We start from the raw sequence: 23,714 nt of genomic DNA, 5'->3' as shown, positions 1-23,714 counted from the left end.
CTGGCGCCGTTGCCGGGGAGATCAAGACACGCTGCAAGGGGAGTCTCCACTTCCCAATCTCTTTACTTTGTTTTTGTCTTGCTTTATTTTATTTACTACTTTGTTTGCTGCACCTAAACAAAACACAAAAAAATTAGTTGCTAGTTTTACTTTATTTACTGTCTTGCTCTTTATATAAAAAACACACAAAAAAATTAGTTACTTGCATTTACTTTATCTAGTTTGTTTTATTCACCGTTGCTAAAATGAATACCCCTGAAAATACTAAGTTGTGTGACTTCACAAACACAAATAATAATGATTTCCTATGCACACCTATTGCTCCACCTGCCACTACAGCAGAATTCTTTGAAATTAAACCTCGCTTTACTCGAACCTTGTTATGAGAGAGCAATTTTCCGGTGTTAGTTACGATGATGCTGCTGCCCATCTTAATAATTTTGTTGAACTTTGTGAAATGCAAAAGTATAAGGATGTAGATGGTGATATTATTAAATTGAAATTGTTTCCTTTCTCATTAAGAGGAAGAGCTAAAGATTGGTTGCTATCCTTGCCTAAGAATAGTATTGATTCATGGACTAAATGTACGGATGCTTTTATTGGTAGATATTATCCTCCCGCTAAAATTATATCTTTGAGAAGTAGCATAATGAATTTTAAGCAATTATATACTGAACATGTTGCTCAAGCATGGGAGAGAATGAAATCTTTGGTAAAGAATTGTCCAACCCATGGACTGACTACTTGGATGATCATCCAAACCTTCTATGCAGGACTAAATTTTTCTTCGCGGAATTTATTGGATTCAGTTGCTGGAGGTACTTTTTTGTCCATCACTTTGGGGGCGGCTACAAAGATTCTTGATGATATGATGATAAATTACTCTGAATGGCACACGGAAAGAGCTCCACAAGGTAAGAAGGTAAATTCTGTTGAAGAAACCTCTTCCTTGAGTGATAAGATTGATGTGATTATGTCTATCCTTGTGAATGGTAGATCTAATGTTGATCCAAATAATGTTCCTTTAGCTTCATTGGTTGCTCAAGAAGAAAATGTTGATGTGAATTTCATTAAAAATAATAATTTCAACAACAATGCTTATAAGAACAATTCTGGTAATAACTATAGGCCATATCCTTCTGCTAATGGTAATGGTTATGGTAATTCTTATGGTAATTCTTACAATAATAATAGGAGTGTACCCCCTGGTCTTGAAGCTATGCTTAAAGAATTTATTAGTACACAAACTGCTTTTAACAAATCTGTTGAGGAAAAGCTTGATAAAATTGATATTATTGCTTCTAGAGTTGATAGACTTGCCTCCGATGTTGATCTATTAAAATTGAAAGTTATGCCTAATAATGATATTGATAATAAGATTACTACTACAGCAAATGCCATCCAAGTTAGAATTAATGAGAATATAAGATTAATGGCTGAATTGCGTGCTAGGTGGGATAGAGAAGAAAATGAAAAACTAGCTAAAGAGAATAATGTAGCTAAAGTTTGGACTATTACCACCACTAGTAATGATAATGATTCACATGTTGCTGCACCTCCTACTATCAATGGTAAAATAATTGGTGTTGGCAATGTTTCTACTCCTAGTGCAAAGCGAACAAAACTGCCTGAAATTGCTAAAACTGCTGAAACCACTTGTGATAAAACTGCTAAAAAAATTTCCAACTTTGGGGACAATGATCCCATTGCTGTAGCTCATAATGATTTAGATTTTTATGATTGCCACATCTCTGAAGTTATAATCTTCTTACAAAAACTTGCTAAAAGTCCTAATGCTAGTGCTATAAATTTGGCCTTTACAAAACATATTACAAATGCTCTCATAAAAGCTAGAGAAGAGAAACTAAAACTTGAAACTTCTATTCCTAGAAAGTTAGAAGATGGTTGGGAGCCCATCATTAAAATGAAATTCAATGACTTTGAGTGTAATGCTTTATGTGATCTTGGTGCAAGTATTTATGTTATGCCTAAAAAGATTTATGATATGCTTGACTTGCCACCATTGAAGAATTGTTATTTGGATGTTAATCTTGCCGATAATGTTAAAAAGAAACCTTTGGGGAGAGTTGATAATGTTCATATTACGGTTAACAATAACCTTGTCCCCGTTGATTTTGTTGTCTTGGATATCGAATGCAATGCATCTTGTCCTATTGTGTTGGGAAGACCTTTTCTTCGAACCGTTGGTGCTGTTATTGATATGAAGGAAGGTAATATTAGATATCAATTTCCTCTCAAGAAAGGTATGGAACACTTCCCTAGAAAGAGAATTAAGTTGCCTTCTGATTCTATTATTAGAACGAGTTATGATGTTGATGCTTCTACTCTTGATGTTACTTGATTTGCACTTTCTGCGCCTAGCTGAAAGGCGTTAAAAAAAGCGCTTATGGGAGACAACCCATGTTTTTACTACAGTACTTTGTTTTATATTTGAGTCTTGGAAGTTGTTTACTACTGTAGCAACCTCTCCTTATCATGTTTTTGTGCCAAGTAAAATTTCTATGTTAAAGTTGATGTTATATTTGGGATCGCTGCGCAGAAACAGCATTGATGTCTGTCACGAATTCTGGAATAAGTCTCTGTAGAAAATTCGAAAACATCTGCAAAATTACGAGCGTGATCCTCAGATATGTACGCAACTTTCATTAGTTTTGAGTTTTTCCATTTGAGCAAGTCTAGTGCCCCTTTCAGGTTCGTATTTGCGGACTATTCTGTTTTTGACAGATTCTGCCTTTTATTTCGCATTGCCGTATTTGCTATGTTGGATGAATTTCTTTGATCCATTAATGTCCAGTAGCTTTGTGCAATGTCCAGAAGTGTTAAGAATGATTGTGTCACCTCTGAACATGTGAATTTTTAATTGTGCACTAACCCTCTAATGAGTTTGCTTGAAGTTTGGTGTGAAGGAAGTTTTCAAGGGTCAAGAGAGGAGTATGATATACTATGATCAAGAGGAGTGAAAGCTCTAAGCTTGGGGATGCCCCCGTGGTTCATCCCTGCATATTTTAAGAAGACTCAAGCTTCTAAGCTTGGGGATGCCCAAGGCATCCCCTTCTTCATCGATAACATCATCAGGTTCCTCCCCTGGAACTATATTTTTATTCAGTCACATCTTATGTTCTTTACTTAGAGCATCGGTTTGTTTTGTTTTTGTTTTTGTTTGAATAAAATGGATCCTAGCATTCACTGTGTGGGAGAGAGACACGCTCCGCTGTTGCATATGGACAAATATGTCCTTAGGCTTTACTCATAATGTTCAAGGCGAAGGTTGAAACTTCTTCGTTAAATTGTTATACGGTTGGAATCGGGAAATGCTACATGTAGTAATTCTAAAATGTCTTGGATAATGTGATACTTGGCAATTGTTGTGCTCATGTTTAAGCTCTTGCATCATATACTTTGCACCCATTAATGAAGAAATACATAGAGCTTGCTATAATTTGGTTTGCATATTTGGTCTCTCTAAGGTCTAGATAATTTCTAGTATTGAGTTTTGAACAACAAGGAAGACGGTGTAGAGTCTTATAATGTTTACAATATGTCTTTTATGTGAGTTTTGCTGCACCGGTTCATCCTTGAGTTTGCTTCAAATAACCTTGCTAGCCTAAACCTTGTATCGAGAGGGAATACTTCTCATGCATCCAAAATCCTTGAGCCAACCACTATGCCATTTGTGTCCACCATACCTACCTACTACATGGTATTTCTCCGCCATTCCAAAAGTAAATTGCTTGAGTGCTACCTTTAAAATTCCATCATTCACCTTTGCAATATATAGCTCATGGGACAAAATAGCCTTAAAAACTATTGTGGTATTGAATATGTACTTATGCATTTTATCTCTTATTAAGTTGCTTGTTGTGCGATAACCATGCTTCTGGGGATGCCATCAACTCTTTGTTGAATATCATGTGAGTTGCTATGCATGTCCGTCTTGTCTGAAGTAAGAGAGATCTACCACCTTAATGGTTGGAGCATGCATATTGTTAGAGAAGAACATTGGGCCGCTAACTAAAGCCATGAATCATGGTGGAAGTTTCAGTTTTGGACATATATCCTCAATCTCATATGAGAACACTAATTGTTGCCACATGCTTATGCATTAAAGAGGAGTCCATTATCTGTTGTCCATGTTGTCCCGGTATAGATGTCTAAGTTGAGAATAATCAAAAGCGAGAAATCCAAAATGCGAGCTTTCTCCTTAGACCTTTGTACAGGCGGCATGGAGGTACCCCTTTGTGACACTTGGTTGAAACATGTTTATTGCGATGATCCGGTAGTCCAAGCTGATTAGGACAAGGTGCGGGCACTATTAGTATACTATGCATGAGGCTTGCAACTTGTAAGATATAATTTACATAACTCATATGCTTTATTACTACCGTTGACAAAATTGTTTCATGTTTTCAAAATAAAAGCTCTAGCACAAATATAGCAATCGATGTTTTCCTCTTTGAAGGACCTTTCTTTTACTTTTATTGTTGAGTCAGTTTACCTATCTCTCTCCACCTCAAGAAGCAAACACTTGTGTGAACTGTGCATTGATTCCTACATACTTACATATTGCACTTGTTATATTACTTTATATTGACAATATCCATGAGATATACATGTTATAAGTTGAAAGCAACCGCTGAAACTTAATCTTCCTTTGTGTTGCTTCAATACCTTTACTTTGATTTATTGCTTTATGAGTTAACTCTTATGCAAGACTTATTGATGCTTGTCTTGAAGTACTATTCATGAAAAGTCTTTGTTTTATGATTCATTTGTTTACTCATGTCATTACCATTGTTTTGATCGCTGCATTCATTACATATGTTTACAATAGTATGATCAAGGTTATGATGGCATGTCACTCCGGAAATTATCCTTGTTATCGTTTACTCGCTCGGGACGAGCGAGAACTAAGCTTGGGGATGCTGATACGTCTCGACGTATCGATAATTTCTTATGTTCCATGCTACATTATTGATGATATCTACATGTTTTATACACATTATATGTCGTATTTACGCATTTTCCGGCACTAACCTATTAACAAGATGCCGAAGAGCCGATTCTTCGTTTTCTGCTGTTTTTGGTTTCAGAAATCCTAGTAAGGAAATATTCTCGGAATTGGACGAAATCAACGCCCGGGGTCCTATTTTTGCACGAAGCTTCCAGAAGACCGAGGGGAAAGGAAGTGGGGCCACGAGGCGCCGCCACACTAGGGCGGCGCGGCCCAGGCCCTGGCCGCGCCGGCCTGGTGTGTGGGGCCCTCGTGTGGCCCCCCGCGTTGCCCTTCCACCTACTTAAAGTCTTCGTCGCGAAACCCTCTGTACCGAGAGTCACGATACGGAAAACCTTCCAGAGACGCCGCCGCCGCCAATCCCATCTCGGGGGATTCAGGAGATCGCCTCCGGCGCCCTGCCGGAGAGGGGAATCATCTCCCGGAGGACTGTTCATCGCCATGATCGCCTCCGGAGTGATGAGTGAGTAGTTCACCCCTGGACTATGGGTCCATAGCAGTAGCTAGATGGTCGTCTTCTCCTTATGTGCTTCATTGTTGGATCTTGTGAGCTGCCTAACATGATCAAGATCATCTATCTGTAATACTATATGTTGTGTTTGTCGGGATCCGATGGATAGAGAATACTATGTTATGGTGATTATCAATCTATTACTTATGTTTTGTTTATGATCTTGCATGCTCTCCGTTATTAGTAGAGGCTCTGGCCAAGTTTTTACTCTTAACTCCAAGAGGGAGTATTTATGCTCGATAGTGGGTTCATGCCTCCATTAAATCCGGGACGATGGATGAAAGTTCTAAGGTTGTGGATGTGCTGTTGCCACTAGGGATAAAACATTGATGCTATGTCTAAGGATGTAGTTGTTGATTACATTACGCACCATACTTAATGCAATTGTCCGTTGCTTGCAACTTAATACCGGAAGGGGTTCGGATGATAACCTGAAGGTGGACTTTTTAGGCATAGATGCATGCTTGGATAGCGGTCTATGTACTTTGTCGTAATGCCCAATTAAATCTCACTATATTTATCATATCATGTATATGCATTGTTATGCCCTTTTCTATTTGTCAATTGCCCGACTGTAATTTGTTCACCCAACATGCTTTTATCTTATGGGAGAGACACCTCTAGTGAACTGTGGACCCCGGTCCTATTCTTTACATCGCATACAATCTACCGCAATTGTTCTTTACTCGTTTTCTTTGCAAACAATCATCTTCCACACAATACGGTTAATCCTTTGTTACAGCAAGCCGGTGAGATTGACAACCTCACCGTTTCGTTGGGGCAAAGTACTTTGGTTGTGTTGTGCAGGTTCCACGTTGGCGCCGGAATCCCTGGTGTTGCGCCGCATCACATTTCGCCACCATCAACCTTCAACGTGCTTCTTGACTCCTACTGGTCCGATTAAACCTTGGTTTCTTACTGAGGGAAACTTGCTACTGTGCGCATCACACCTTCCTCTTGGGGTTCCCAACGGACGTGTCAACTACACGCATCAAGCAAATTTCTGGCGCCGTTGCCGGGGAACTGAAGAAAAGTTACACCACAGAGAATTGCCTCCCACGGCAACACTCACCACCACGATCCGACCTAAGACGCTTGATCTTTCTCTCTAATTGATTTTCAACTTCGGCCTTATAAATTTTAAAGTAGTCTAAAGCTTCATCCTTAGTTCGCAACAAATAAACATAGCAAAATCTAGTCGCATCATCAATCAATGTCATGAAATATCTCTTTCCACCTTTTGTCAACACACCATTCATCTCGCATAGATCAGAATGTATGAGTTCTAGAGGTGCCAAGTTTCTCTCCTCGGCCGCCTTGTGAGGCTTCCGAGGTTGCTTTGATTGCACACAACTATGGCACTTAGAACCTTTGGCAATGGTGAAATTCGGAATTAAACTTAAACTGGATAGCCGAGACATTAAACCAAAATTAATGTGACATAAACGAGAATGCCAAACACTGGTATCATCACTAACATTGCCACAAATATGGTTCACAGACTTATTACTGAAATCAGAAAGCGAAAAACGGAACAAGCCTCCACACTCATAGCCTTTACCAATAAATTGTCCAAACTTGGAAACAACTACTTTATTCGACTCTAAGATAACCTTAAACCCATCTCTGCATAGAAGGGAGCCGCTAACGAGATTCTTGTTCATAGTAGGGACATGCTGCACGTTCCTCAGCTGCACGATCTTCCCCGAAGTGAACTTCAGATCGACCGTGCCAACACCACGAACAGAAGCATGTGACCCATTCCACATCAAGACGAAAAAATCCCGGACGACCTGGTAAGAAGTGAACATGGATATGTCAGCACACACATGAAGATTAGCACCCGTATCAATCCACCAACATGGAGATTGAAATACCAAAAGAACATTAAAGAGATTACCATATCCATCAGCATTGCTAGCGGTCACCGTGTTGACTTTCCTCGCCTTTTTCTTGCGGTCCGCCCTCTCTGGACAGTCCTTAGAAAAGTGGCCAGTCTCTCCACAGGTAAAGCAGCTCAGATATGCTTTGTTTATCATTTTCTTCTTCTTGAAGGTTGTAGTCTTCATAGGCTTATTGAAGGAGGGCCTGTTATTCCCTTTGCTCTTGCTGTAGGGTTTCTTCTGCACCATGTTGGCGCTAGACTGACCCTCTCCTTTCTCAGTACACTAGTGGAAAAAAGGCTATCTGTGGCGCACCAAAATCAAATTCTGTGGCGCATATCCAGGTCGCCACAGTTACCACGCGACTAGTATTGAAACTTCTGTGGCGCATATGTACGTGCGCCACAGAATTTTGAAACTTCTGTGGCGCACCATGCCAATATGCGCCACAGAATTGTCTGTCAAACTTCTGTGGCGCACCATGCCAATATGCGCCACAGAATTTTTTTTCGAATTTCAAAAAAAAGTGGCGGCCGCCGGAATTTCGCCGATTTTTTTCGAATCTTGCCGGAAGGTGGTGGTGGTGGGTGGGTGGTGGGTGGAGGAGGAGGAGGAGGCCGGCCGGAGGTGGTGGTGGTGGTGGTGGGTGGTGGGTGGTGGGTGGAGGAGGAGGAGGCCGGCCGGAGGAGGTGGTGGTGGTGGTGGTGGTGGTGGTGAGATGGTGGAGGAGGAGGTGGTGGTGGTGGTGTTGGCCGGAGGAGGAGGAGGAGGAGGAGGAGGTGGTGGCGGTGGTGATGATGGTGGTGGCCGGAGGGGGAGGAGGTGGTGGTGGTGATGGTGGTGGCCGGAGGTGGTGGTGGTGGTGGTGGTCGCCGGTCGCCGGAGGTGGTGGTGGTGGTCGCCGGAGGTCGCCGGAGGAGGTGGTGGTGGTCGCCGGAGAAGAATGGAGGATGAGGTGGTGGTGGTGGTGGAGGTGGTGGAGAAGAAGGGATGAGGTGGTGGTGGTGGTGGTGGTGGAGGAGGAGAAGTGAGGAGAGGAGATGGAGAAGTGAGAGGAGGTGGTGGAGGTGAAGTGGAGGAAGAGATTTGGCGCCTTCGAATTTCAAAATTTCGGCCAAAACTTCTGTGGCGCATGGGGGACAAGATGCGCCACAGAATTTTTTTTTCTTTTTTTGTATTTTGCAGGAAAAAATCTTTAACTGGCCGTAACTTTTTACTCTTTTCGAATTTGGCGATTCTAAAAATTGTCCAACCGGGCATGCCCCGGTGAATTCGAATGTAGAATTTTCGTGGGAACATTTTGATATATTGTGCGTTTTTTTTCGAGTTCGTATGCAACAAGAAATCCAGTTTGATGATTTTCCCACGCAATTTTGCAAAAAAGTCAAAATTTATGTTTGTTAAATTTCAGTGGTGCTAGATGACATAATATATGGGAATCTTGAAGGATTTTATTTTTTGAAATTTCTATCTATTTTTTTTATTTTGTACAAAGGGAAAAAAGGCGATCCAGGGGGGGGGGTGGAGTTGCGTGGGGAGAAAAAATCCTGCAGAATTCCGTGGCGCATATTTTTGGTGCGCCACAGAAATATGAACTTCTGTGGCGCACATGCCACCATGCGCCACAGAATTTTGAACTTCTGTGGCGCACATGCCGCCATGCGCCACAGAATTCTCTTCCCCCATGTGCAGCGCTGGACCCCGCGTGGGCCCATGAAATTTCTGTGGCGCATCTAGCCACATGCGCCACAGAAAGTAGACATTTTGTGGCGCACTAGTCCATCCATGCGCCACAGAATTTCGACTTTCTGTGGCGCATATTTTTGGTGCGCCACAGAAATAATTTTTGTGGAGCATATTTTTTAGTTGCGCCACAGATGTCATTTCTACCTATAATGGTTTTCCTACTAGTGGTAGTATCCTTAGCCCGAGCTTTCTCCTCAACATCAAGAGACGCTATCAGGTTTTCAACTGATATCTCCTGTCTCTTGTGTTTGAGAGTTGTGGCAAAGTTCCTCCATGAAGGGGGCAACTTAGCAATAATGCATCCAGCCACAAACTTATCAGGTAAAGCACACTTAAGGAGTTCAAGCTCTTTCTCAATGCACTGTATCTCATGAGCTTGGTCGACTGCAGAACGGATGTTCACCATCCTGATGTCATGGAAGCTCTCCTTGATATACAGTTCATTGCCTGCATCGGTTGCACCGAATTTAGCATTCAGTGCATCCCAAAGCTCTTTACCATCTGTTATGTGCATGTACACATCACACAGACGATCAGCAAGAATACTCAGAACGCATCCGACGAAGAGAGTATTGTTTTCCTTGAACCTGTTCTGATCTTGGTCAGATATAGTTCCTTCGGGTAAACCATTACTAACTTCGAACACTTTCGGATGAGTAAGCCGGAGCGTGGCCTTAACCTGCCACCTCTTAAAGTGCACACCGGTAAACTTATCCGGCCTCGGTGCATCAGACAAAACCAGCCATTGTTAACTCAGGAAATTGCCTACAATTAGGTTTTTGGATTGTTGGATAATTAGGCACAATTTCCATGATTAATTCCAGAATATAAAACATGATGACAGCAACTACTAACATGTGAAACTCGAACATACTAGATGCATTAATCAACATGAGTAGCAACAGCGCAAACGGGAAAGCATCCATCGCTAAACAGATCGAGATATGTCGCACGTACCGATCTGGTGGAGGTGGCGGTGGAGGTGTAGCAGATGATGTCGCAGCAGTAACGTTGTTGATGACAACGTTGTTGACGACAGGGACGACGGGTCGAAGTAGACGGCGTTGAAGACGACGGTAGGCAGCACCGCCCGACTTGGATGGAAGGCGACCCGTGATGAAGAGCTTGAGCAGTCGCGCGAGCGCTTCCCAAAAACCTAATTCGCCCTCTCCCGTACGGGATCGCAAGGACGAGCGGTTCCGGAGACCTGCTCTCCCGTTCGCCGATGCACGTCGGCGCGCGGGATGGAGTAGGCTACGATGGCGGCGCAAGCGAGAGAGGTGGAAACCCTAACTCGTGTATTCGGTGTATTTCGCGGTAGGCTGGGCAAGAGATTATATAGGCTCGGGAAACCCTAGGCAACGTGGGCCACGCCCACGTCGCACGAACATTTCGAGTCGGTTACAGATAGCCCACGATCCGGGAGCGACCCGAACCGACTAACTGTGACGCGTCCGTCTAGGACTCTGTTCGTTTTCCCGAGCTGCAAAAAGTAAGGGAAGTCTCGGCTCGAGGCTCAATCCACTCACCACGAGCGCGGCGCGTGTCGTGTCGTGTCGAGACGAGCGAGCGAGGAGGAGGAGGAGCGCGCGTGTAGCACTCCTATTCTCACTCACTTACTAGTGGTGAGACAACCCACCTTATAAGGTGGTCTAACTTCCTCCCAACTTTCCATGTGGGACTAAACTTCCCACCTCTTGCCACTCACTAGTGAGCTGCCACCAACTTGGGCTCAAACTCACAAGGCTGCCACTATGTGGGCTTTGAGATTTATAGGAAAAACTAAAATCTAATTTGGGCCACTAAAAATGGGCCCAATATTTCAACAAGGGGGTCATATGCCCCAGTTAGTAGTTAGGGGGGTTAGTGTCCCAAACGTAATAGTTAGGGGGGGGGCATCTGAACTTCTTTCAGCTAGCTTTGGCCTTTTAAGATTCTCCTAGCCTTGCTCCTTCAAGATTGTCACTCCGGTGATTTTTTACCTGATTTTTCATCAGTGTATAATCAAGTATGTAATAATATGCAAACACGAAATAATTTTCTTCCATTAAGACATCGCTTGGAACCAATGACAGCCGTAGAAATTTGCAACTTCGTATTCAGTTTGCCAAAACCGACATCATTTGGCCAAAATCCTTTGTGTTTAGAAGAAAAAAATCATTGGTATTCACATGAATACCTAAGAATACCCCTAGCGCCGCCCCTGCTTGGAACACTCACAAACAAGAAAATGCATTGGCACGAAACAATCAGAACCACAATTGCTGATCAGCCAAAAGGTCAAAGACTAACTAGTACTGTACTTAAGATGGTCTCTTCATATTTAACTTTACGACCTTTAGATCCTCAGAACAAGGAGGAGATTAAGTCCTCGCGCTAGGGAGGAATACGTCTAGGTGCGGGGATAATTGCTTGCAGAGTCGTTATCGAGCTCTTCAGCATTCTTTCTAGCTCCAGTCTATTTGCTTACATCTTCATATTTTAGATCCTTGTGTGTAGATAAAACTTTTTGTTTTCTGTCTACGATACACATGCACCACACCGCGGCGGAACCAAAGGCCTCACACACTTCAATCCACTCCCACTGTTCAGTGCACCTCTACCTAGCATCGATGAGATAGCATGGGAGGTGGCACACCATCCAGCGACGTGGGGCAAGAGAAGGAGGCGTGAGAAAGGCCCACACTACGAATCTCGTGATGGCACGTGTTGTGGGACCATGGCCAAGAGACGAGGGTCCATTGTGACGGCTCCATGTGTCCTCCCGAGGCCGCTATCGTACGGCGGTACTTTCGGAGAGACGTGGATAGCCAAAATTTGTGAAACTTTTGACAACTCTTATTTACTCCGATAGCAATGTATACATTTCTTTTTTTGAACCCTAGCATACCACAATCCACAACAAACAAATTCAGGGCAGGCAACCATGGCATCCACCCTAGCCCCACGATAAGGAGGGCCCAAATAGCTAAGTACTCCCTCTGTTCTAAACACTTACTTTAGAACTACTACCCTTATGCCAAATGTATTACTCCCTGATCCATATTTCTTGTTGCTGAAACACTTCTATTTAGATACAAGTGTTTCAACGATAAGTAATATGTATCGGAGGAAGTATATATATCTTAAAATACTAAAATAATTTGAAGGAGAAACTCCACAACACAAACCAATAGCATCTATCACGTAGCAACAAAAAAATATCTGACCCACGCTGAAGAGTTTCGTTATGTTATTAGTCTCTAGCGGATGTAGATGGTAACCGTTGTTGCACTCTATGTTAACTAACTTTTCAATTTTAAGTTTGTGCGTGACTTTTTGTTTGAGAAAATGGCAGCGTTTGTATACACTAGAAGATACACCAAGAAATCAACCTATCAAATCGGATCGTGTGTATGCATTAGTAGAATCTACCATATTTTTTATTTTTGTTGGTGATAAGCATAAGCTAGTTTTTTTATCAAAAAAAGCATAAGCTAGTTTTTGTTGGTGATTAGCATAAGATATACTATCTCGGTATACAGAGAATGTGTGCGTTGTAACCTTAATATAGTACGCACTTTATCTATAAGGCATTTGACCAAACCGGCACTGTCATACTAACGGTTGAACTTCTACTCTAGAAGTTTCCTTGAACGCTTGTTTAATTTTACAGCGGAAACCGCTATTAAGATATTTGTTAGACATACACATTAGGTAGCTCTACCATATATTAAAATACTAAATATTCATTCAACTGCGAAACAACAATTCAAGGAGGAATGCAATTTTGTGAACTTTATTCATGTTCACGTGTATAGACATTTGGTTTGGAGCCTTGTTAAGAGCCAATGTCTATAAAAGATACAACCAAGAAAATGGTTACAAAAAATTTTTAATCCTTATTTTCCATATACATTACCATTATTGTAACAGTTTGTTAAGAAGAAATATTAAATTTTAGTATAAATGTATTTCATTTTAACTCGACATTGATATAAAAATGTAAGAGACAAGCCCTGGAACAAATCGTGTACAATCGACTACCTGAAAAACAGCGGCAATGATAGTGTTCATGTCTACCTTGTGAGGTGGAAGCTAGATAGACATAGTGAGCTACAATGTTCGACCGGTTCCTGCTCCCCAGATGTAGCCATCGCCGAGCACGGTTGGGCCATGGCCATATGGTATAGGATCGTCAGATCAGGTCCTAGAGTGCCCTAGCTAGTCTAGGCATGTTCTTCCTATTATTTTGATTTTTCTCGATCTTCACAAAAAATTGTATGGATCCTCTAGTATCTTTGTGGATCCAATTCAGGATTTTTGTGTTAAAATTCACAGTGTGTGAGAATAGATGTGAACAAATTTCAGTATGGATCTCATTTTATGTTTCCACGGATCTTTATATGTGAATACATGTTAATTATTATGAAGTATTAGAATGGGTACTACAAAATTTGTAAAAAAACACACAATACTTCATGATGACAAGAGATGGTCAACATGAAAAATCCTAAAGAAATTTATAAAATGGAGGATATTCCTGCAAGGAATTTGATGAAGCTAAGGGCCCTTTTCACAAGACATTGCACGAATATCGAAGCAACCCGAACAATGTGAATATGCGATGTGCACACAATGTGTTAGAGATTTTCCCCGTCCCCTACAACGACCCGGGACTTTATTCAGGACCTATTAACCTTCATCTTTTGATGTAGATGTTCTGTCTTTACCTACATTCGATCTCCACGGAAGAAAAAAAGTGACCCGTTGTTCATCTCCACTACTAAAGTCAAAATAAGTGTTTGTGATGAATCTAGTGATCTATTTTTTTCTATCATGATTATTATAAAACTACATAATATTAAATAACTATATACACCAAATCGAGAAACATTATATTCCTATGTAGTCGGGTTTATTTATTGTTATTTGAAAATGGTACATAAAGCCTCCACCTAGTATAATATATTTGTAAAAAAACCTAGTATAACATAATTCGTTCTCATTTTGCATTTGAATCCCATACTTATAGTTTAGTTACAAATTGAGGGCGAAAAACTACCATGTATAAATTATAAGTTCAATACGGATTATCATTTGAAAAATCAACTTATAAGTGTTAATTCTTTACAATAAAAATAGTTTCGGATATTTAGTAAGGATTTTCCGAAATGGGCTATGGGGAAGTTGAAGTTTATTAGAGATATCAAGTAAGATTACTATCATCTATTTCGTCGAGAAGAATATCATATTTTATTAGATATTGTTGTAATCCTTTCTTTTGAAATATACGATGGCATTGCCTATTCCTTATTTATTAGTCCCTCATTCTTCAAAATAAGGCGCATGAATTTTGGTCAGAGTCAAATATTCTTAAAACTCGCCATGTTTACAGAAAAAACTAGTAACATATATAATCTAAAATTGATATCATTGAATACATAACAAAATGTGTTTTACTATTGCATCTTCGTAGTACTTATCTTTCAATAGTTTTTTGTATAAACTTTGATCAAATTTAACATTTCAGAAAAAAAATATTGTAGGTAGTACGTATAAAAGTTTACTAAGCAAGCATTTTAATTGTGTTGGATGAAATCCTTGATGAATGTGCACTCTATACAACCGGCGGTCCATAACCATAGCAATTATGAGCATCTAAAATAATGGCATATTATGTTTGACTTAGAGTGAAAAATAATGATATGTCGAGAAAATGTTTAAGCAAACTGCCTAAAAGGTTGGGGTTGTACAAACGAGTGGTGCGAAATTCTAAGAATCACAAATGAACAACAATGTAAACCAAGCGTAAGGATTTTTTTGGCCGCCGAGCTATAAAATGCTAGGGTTGGGAATTTTGTAAAATATTTACGAAATGATGTATATCCCACAAACATGGCAAGTCCGAATTTGATATGCTTTGGCTTTTGAGCTACAGAAAAAATAAAAATAAAAGTACGGATCTGAGTACAAGGAATCGTGCTTATTTTCAAAACTCCAATACTTATCATTTTTGTGTAGCCCAAATTTAAATAATTTAATTTTGCATACTTGTAGGATACACATCATTGACTACAGTACATCTAGATATTTTTTCATAATTTTTTAATACTTGTAAATATTATTTTTGAATTGTTAATATAAAAAGCACTGGAGACGTGGAACCGAAGAAGTATTGTATGAAGCAGTTGCTACAAGCCTATGTTAAAAAACGAAGTTTGAAGACAAATTCTCAGATAAAGGGTAACAAAAAAATTGCACTTGGACTTGATACACACGTTTATCCACAAAAAAAATCAAATAAATGTAGCAACAAGTACATGTAAAACAGAAAAATATTCACCAAATAATGGAAAGTGGAAATACTGATTTTTCTTATACTTAATGATTAATGATAAGGAATTTTCCAAGTCTTAATGTAAAAAATCACAACAATTGCAAGTCAGGTTGCAACCGACTACTTTCTAGTTGCAAGTGAATTTGCAACTATGATTTTTCAGTTTTTCAGTTGCAAATGGAGTTGACTTAATTTTTTAAAGTTGCAAGTGGAAATGAAACTGACATTTTTCAGTTCCAAGTGGAGTTGCAACTGATTATTTTTTCAGTTGCAAGTGTGGTTGCAATTAAGGTTTTTTAGTTGCAAATGGAGTTGCAACTGACTATTTCCAGTTACAAGTGGATTTGCAACTGGGATTTTTTGTTTTTCAAATGGAGCTGCGAACGAGATGCTTCCAATTGCAAGTGAGATTGTAATTGACTTTTTTTTCCAATTACAAGAGTGGTTTTAGTTGAGTTTTCCAGTTGCGCGTGGGCCATCGTCCGTGCAGCAGCACACGTGGGCCACCATCCGTGCAGCAGCAGCGTCCGTACGCTCGTAGGACGCCGGCCGCGATGTCCACGCTGACGGAGCCGAGGCCGCATCCCATGCCGGAGAGGTTCAAGGTCTTGCCGTCAGCGCGAATTCGGTAGCGTCCACGTCTAGGTCGGCCACGGCAAGATCGTCCACGTCCGCCACCGCTGTCCCGCCAGCGCCTCCTCCTTCCCCGGCCGCCGCCCTCCTGGATGTTGATGCCGACCTCCACATCGACGCGCGGGACGCGGGGCGCCGGGGCCACCGTCCGTGCAGCAGCAGACGAGAGGCCTATGAGGTTGCGGCCACCGCGGCGCGCCACCTGTACGCGAACGCGCCATTGCCAGGTTGTTGCCGACCCCGCCCGCGTGCACGCATGCCAGGGCCGCCGCGTCGTCGTTGCTGCGCCGTTCGCGAGCACGCCCCGCCACGCCGCCCCACCACCGTGGCCAGCTCGACGGGGCAGCTGTACGGCGAGCGCGAGGGCCGCTCTACTCGCGAGGCTCAGGAGCAGCTGGCCACCGTGCGCAGCTCGCCCCGCCCCGGTGCCCCCTGACCAGAATCCTCGTATCCATCGATACTAGCGCGTGCACATCAGCGGTGGCGTCGGCTGACTCGAGGTGGGCGCGTGCACCCACGCGTGCACGGCAGCTTCGTAGGTCGCCGCCGCGGGCGTGCTTCAGAACTGCTCTTCGTGTTCTGCGACGAGGGTGCGCTGTCTGCGCCGCCGCAGCAGCCAGCTCGCCGCCTCCCTAGGCTTCTCTACGCCCGCGCGCTTCTGCCGTCGCCACCTTCCAGCTCACACCGCCAGCGCGGGCTCCGGACGACGAGGGGGTGAAGGCCTTCGACGAGGGCGCCATCAACCACGCCGCCCGTCGCCGCTCTGGTCGCGCGCATGCGTGCTGCTGCACGCCCTCCGGCTCGCTGTCCATCTCCGACCGCGGCCCCGCGTAGTCCGGCTGCGGCTGTGCCTCCGCCGGCAGCTGCTCCTCTCCGCTACTTTGCCCCAGCTACACGGCAGCTTTGCCCCAAGGTCACGCCGTCGTCAGTGGAGAAACAGATATGGACATGTGGTCCCGCGATGGGGACTAGCCATTGCTTCTTTTTCCAGAGGCGGGTCCCATTACAGTATTCAGTTTGTATTCTAGAGTATCATTAAAACAAAAACAACACCCACGTGGACCATTACTTTGTGCCGCACCATTTAAAACGCGCCGCGTGGGTAGAGCATATGCCGCCCAGTTCAACTGTGAGTTCCTGGTATCAATGCCGGCCTAGATAAAATGTAAATAAACGCAAACACGGATCTTTAAGCAGAAACAAAATCCAACGGTGGAACACGTGACTGAGAGACACAAGCTATGTCTCATCTAGCTGAAACTTAGCAATTCCGTTACTATGCAGCACAGTGCACCAGGCGGTCGTAGGCGCGTAGCAGCACAACAAGCCAGACACGACCGTGCAGCAGCAAATCAACACCCACATGGCAGCCCAGCATGAGAATTAGTCTAATTATCAGTTTGCTAAGCCTTAGTCAGACTCTAAAGGTTAAATCAGAGTCTTCTCTTCCTTGCAGGTACTTCATGTTATATAAGTCTTCATGACAACTTATCATATCGAGGTTTGTTCAGACTGAAAAAAGAAGAGAATGTAGCTTCTCAACCTCTTTCAGGAAGAGGGAAGAGCAACAAGGACAACACACACACACCCAACTACAAGATGAAAAGGGGACAGGGGACAACAGGGGAAAGACATATTCTGCTAACAATGAGAAAGACATATTCTGCTAACAATGAACTCGTTGACCTCGTCGACACTAAGGAGGGGGATGTTAGCTTCCATCATCATCTGATCAAACAAGGCAGATCCACTGTAAACTTGATCTTCTGATCGTCACCCATTAACAATCCTGAAGGAGGGAGGGGTGTCAAAGGGAACGAGGCGATCAGAGATTCAGAGGTAGATCGAACTCGCTAAGCTGGTCTCAAATGGCAGCATCAGCTTATTCCACAACTTGGACGACCGGCAAGTTTGTCTTCTGATGGAACTTCTGCTATTTGAGGTCCATTTAGTTGTTCCTTCACGAAGTCTGATGAACCCAAATACTAGGAGATTCTGCATAACTAGGATGCTGCTGACCAAACCAAAACGGGCACATGATGCACCGCATAGAATCGCCCAGACCAATGTTGGTGTAGTTCCATCAGAACTCGATTGTGTGTCCGGCTCTCCGTGTCCTGTCCAAGTTAGGTTAGCGTGTCACAAAATTGAACAGCCGCCGTGTCGACATTGCCAGAAAAATTTACAGCTACGCCTACGCGGACACTGCGTGACCTCGACGATCGAGGATGTCCGAAGACCGCCTGTCCAGGTTGCCGGACCCCGTGCTCTGGCAAGTCCTCTCTCACGCGCCGGCCAAGGAGGCGGTGTGCACCGGCGCGCTCGCCCGGCCATGGCGCTCACTCTGGCTCTCGTCGGGCGTCCTCAACCTCGACTCCCGCTCTTACAGTGCCGACAAGCTGCGCTGCAGCCGGAACCTCGTCTTCTTCCGCGACGCCAACGCCGCTCTCCGCACCCTCGCCGCCGCCGAGGGTAGCTATCTCAGGAAGCTTACATTTACCTACCTCGCGCCCAACAGTGACGAGGCCGCGTACTGGTTGCGGTGCAAAATCGACGACAGGCTCAACGCCCTATTCTCAGGCGCCCCGGCGGTACGCGGCCTCGAGGAGCTCCACGTCCACGTCTCCCCGCCGGAATGGTACAGCCTCCGCGTCGCCGTCCTGCCGTCCAATGCCCTCCGCGTGCTGTACCTCGACGGACTGCTCCTCACGCCGCCGCCAGACGCACACAGGCCGTCGTTCGCGCGGCTGGAGACGCTGAGGCTGCACCTGTGCGCCGTGCGTCTGACGGAGCTCCAGTCCATCGTGGACACCGCGCCGCTGCTCGCCTCCGTGGAGCTCGACCACGTCCACTTCTCGAACGAGCTGGCTTCGTCGTCCGCCCAACGACGGCTCTGCTGCCCGCGGGTCACCGCCCTCTCGCTCGCCAAGCTCGGAGGCTTGTATCGCGGGTTTGAGCTCGACGCGCCGTCGCTGCGGCGCTTCGCCTACAGGGGGTTTCCCCTGCCCTTCACGCTCGTGTCGCGACCGCCAGCGAGCTTAGAGCGGGCGGACCTGCACTTTCACCTGAACTTCGTCCCCGCCAGCGACCGGAGGAAACACGATGTCTGCATGCTGTTCTGGCAGTTCGTGGGCGGCTTCGGCGGCGCCAAGGTTCTGAATGTGAGCTTCGAGCAGCTAGGAGGGCGACGTAGGGCGGAGCTGATCAAGGAGCTGAACCTCCGCATGATGAAGCGATTCTAAGACTATCTGTTTTGTTTCATCCAGTATATGTAGCAGAAAGTTTGTAAAGGCTTCTGTTAAGATTTAACAAAGTTTAAAATAGTGTGCAAAAATAAATAAATAGGGGTGGCCTTCTTACGAATCTTTCACATACCAAAAAAAATTAATGATTTATTCTGTTTCCACAAAACCTCTGCTCAATTCCATAACTGGCGTCCTCTTCCTGAGTCGTTTCGGAAATGGAGATCTCAGTTGGTGGTCTATTCAGGTACATAAAATCTGAACCACCAGGGATCAATAGCGCAGTCCAGTCCAGTCCAGTGTGTTCTTTCTTTCCAGTCCAAAGTCCAAACCAATGCTGCCAAACCGATCTCGTGCTGCATCACTAGACTTGGCCGCTCCAAAGCGTGTGTGCAGTACGGATGATAGACACAGAAGCTGTTGGTTTCCGAAATCTTCTTGAACTGCAATGAATCGAGCTGGATCATGAAGACACCAAGAGCCGTCGACAGGAACACCACGTTATTTTCTTCAGCAAATCCTACAATCCCGGACACCTTCTCTCTACGTAGATTCAGGGAAAGGAGCTTGTCCAGTTCAATAGTTATTCGTAGTAGTACCCATGACGCGGCGCCATCGCAACCGGTCTTCCTCTTCCACAATTGCGCGCTCCAGTCTGACAGGAAGAGGAACCCAAGGCCGCCATCGTCTGCCCGCATGAGAGAGCACTGGTAACTTGTCCCGCCATACATATCCACCGGTACCCCTGTCACAGCTAGGCTCTGCTTCTCCAGATCAAACTCGATAATCTGAAAGAAATTCCCAGGAAGCAGCCAGTAGAGGGAATCCCCGACCAGCACACTGGGGATGGCCATGTAAATCATGGCGGGGACTCCTTGCAGCGGCACGGGTGGAAGCGGTATTGAGATGAGATCACCCCAGCCGCCGGTGTCCGACGAGTAAACGCAGGCGAACACTCGTGCGAGCTCAGGTTGAAGGTCGTTCTCCTCCACACCTACCAAGACCACTTGGAAGTGTTGGGCGTCTGCGGCCGCGCGAAGAACCGCCCCATGGATGTGGATCCGGGCCTTCACGGTGTCGAACCCGTGGGGGAGGGCGATGCGGTGCTGGGAGCCGTTGATGGGGTCCAACACTAGGACCTGGAGTTGGCTTCGGTACAAGATCAGCACAAGGCCGTGGCGGCATTCGAGGAGGAGGAAGGTGCCGCCGCGCAGGGACTCCAGGGAGAAGCGGTCGCGCGGGACACGGTCGGGGGGCTCCATGGTGGGCTCGAAGCATAGGTCGTCGAAAGTTGTGACGAAGCAGCCGAGGAGGGGTGGGCTGCGGCGGTGGTGGAGGCGGAAGCGGCGGAGGAATCCGCGGTCGGAGAGGAGGCGGCGCCAGCGGCTGCAGACGAGGGAGGCGCGGGGGAGGGAGGACGGCTGCGGGGCGAGGCGGATGAGGATCTCGGAGAGGAGGTCATCGACGTCCAGCGGCGGCGCCGCCGACGAGCTAGGGCGGCTGCAGAGGCTGGCCGCCATCTCGCCCTACTCCGCGAGATGAAAGCCCAAGATGTTACTTATTACAGCAATATAGAAAGCCCACTGCACAGTTTCGTGTGTTTAACGTACGTTCGCCAAATTCCAAAAAAACAAATGTATGCCCACCGAACCTATAAAAGGACAATACTGGTATCTATATTTATTTTTTAGAGATATATCCAACTTAATAAATAAATAAGAAAAGGGCAGAAACTAAAAACTAATACTCTAAGAAAAAAAATAAAGGAGTCTGAAATGTGCATAAGCCGTACAATATTCATATTCAAAGGTTTTGAAGAGCCACGTGAGAAGCCCATTACCAAAGTGAGAATCTAAATTTGTTGAACTTGAACATGTTGTGGAAGGGGAAGAACAAGGTGGGCTCCATCAAGGCAGGGGTGCTGGTGGGAGGCAAGTGCTTCAAGTTTGGACGGCAGGGATGCTTTCAGTCTGAGTGCACCTTCCAGCCTCTATGCGTTATCTGCAGCGGAGAGGGACACCCGTCGGCGAGCTGCCCATCCAAGGGGATCACTATGCGACTGCAATCGATGGGGCATGCGATCATCGGGGGTGGGTTCTTCAACATTGATGTTGAACCGCTCCGCGGTGGGAGTGTGCCAGGTGAAACCTTTGCGGCGGTGATCCAATTCAAGGCGGCTCCTTTGTCGGAGGAACAGCTATCGGACGAGTTGAAGAACCTGGTTGACGAGATGTGGGACTGGCGGGTTAGGAAGCTCTCGGAGTCGGAGTTTGCGGTGGTCTTCCCCTCGCGAGAGACCCTCCGCATGTCGATGGGAAGTGGGAAGCTCTACCTCCCCTTGAGCAAGTCGGACACGCTGATCAGGGAGGCGTTCCTGGCCCCAAAACCGAGCCTGGTCTTGCCGTCCACATGGGTTAGGCTCACGGGAGTGCCGGAGGACCTAATGACCAAGGAATGGCTGAAGGCGGCTTTCACAATGATTGGGAGGCCGATTGATGTGGATGAGTTGTCGATTCAAAAGAGGGACCGTGAGCCGATCCGGATGCGTTTCCACTGTTGTTTCTCACAGAGGATCAAAGGTTTAGTGTAGGTGTTTGTCAATGGAGAAGGCTACACCGTGTGGGTGCAGGCGGAGACGCCACCCCGGGGCGGTGCGGGTGGGTCTGGGGGTCCACCGCCCCCACCACCGGCTCGTAGAGACCAGGAGGTTGACTATGACTCGGACTACCTCTTGTCGGAGGGGGAATGGAACAAGCACGGTAAGAGGAGGAGAGGCAATGACCAGGGCAAAGAGAAAGAGAAGGAGATGGAGATGGTGACAAGGGATTAACTTATCAATGCCTACGTATTGTAGACTAGGGTTTTAGTCGGAAGTAGAGGGCAAGTAGATCTCGAAGGTTTCAGCCGAAAAGTACTCGACGATTATGAAAACTAGGGTTGCGTGAAACAATGAGTCGATCCTCTCTTTGTCCCTCGACTCCCCCTTATATAGGAGGCGGAGCCGAGGGATTCATAATACACAAGTTACAGAGTCCGGGAGGGTTTCTAACCCGTCTCGTAAAATTACAAGTCTATATTTCCTAATACAACTCTAACTTTCCTTAATATAACTTGAGCTTCTAAACTTCATATTCTTCGACTCGTGGGCCTTCGGTAAAACCCTGGGTAATATCTTTGGCAGGCCCATTGGGGATGCCTATGTCAGTAGCCCCCGAGATTTTGCTTGAATCGAAGAATCAGAGAAAATCTCCAACTTTATAATCATCCAATAACTCCGTCGAATTTATCACATATCTTTGGATACACAGTTATATATTGTACATGGATAATGGTAGTTGGGGCTAGTTCATCTGACGGATCAGGTACTAGTTAACTGCTCTAGTGGCAATCCGCAAAAACCTACTTCAAGATCACGTCCCTGGACATGATCTCGGGATACTGGTGTTAACTTCGACAGGTGCCGCTTAAGGTCTTACCATCTGTCGAGTCCCAGTCATGTTTTATCGGGTACCTAACGCGTCCGTTAGGATTTTTCTTCGTATCTGTTGATACGGAAAAAAGTAGCAAACCGACGTCAGAGACGGTGCCACGCCGCTCAGAACGGATCTGGGGTCTTACCTTCGCAGAGTTTTGCGGCATTCAGAGATTATTCGCTACTTTGGCGCTCTGAGTATATATTGTCGAGTGCTTTTTCGGCTGTTGGAATAGCACATTTTATTGAGTCAACGGATGACTTATCTTGCCTTCCCGATGGGAGTATATGTAGAGTTATTTGTATAACTCGAAATATACTCACTTCTTTTTATAATTTCATTGGGCACGCGAACAGCGTTCCCGATGGGAGTAGCCCCCGAGGCTACAGCCAAGGACTTGTGCTTGGTTGTAGGCTCAACAATTTAACGCCTTATGTCACTATATTGTTATTCTTTCTCGAGCTTTTCATATCTATCGTGTGCGCGACCAGCGCTCCCGATGGGAGTAGCCCCCGAGGCTATGAACAAATGCTTGCTTTTGATCATAGGCTCTCGCCATTTCTATTTTGTCATTCCCGAATTTTTTTTTTCAAAAGTAGCCCCCGAGCATTTGATCAAAAACTTTGTATTTGATCAAAGGCTCTCGAGATAATCAATAGTCTTTTCCTGTCGCCAATTTCATTAATCTTCACAGCCGAGATTTTCTCTTGGCAAGGTGACATCATTACTGACGATAGCCACGATCACTGTATCGGGAAGACGCGAACACTGCTCTCTCTGCCTTGCGGGGCCAAAACCCTCATCAATTTGAAACGGCCTCTCTGTCCCCATTCACGATTTCCGCGGCCTTCTCTTTGTTTACGGGTTGCAGCTGC

Source organism: Lolium rigidum, chromosome 2 (genome assembly GCF_022539505.1).
Source record: "Lolium rigidum isolate FL_2022 chromosome 2, APGP_CSIRO_Lrig_0.1, whole genome shotgun sequence".
Lineage (NCBI taxonomy): Eukaryota > Viridiplantae > Streptophyta > Magnoliopsida > Poales > Poaceae > Lolium > Lolium rigidum.
Note: the sequence above shows the minus strand (reverse complement) of the source record.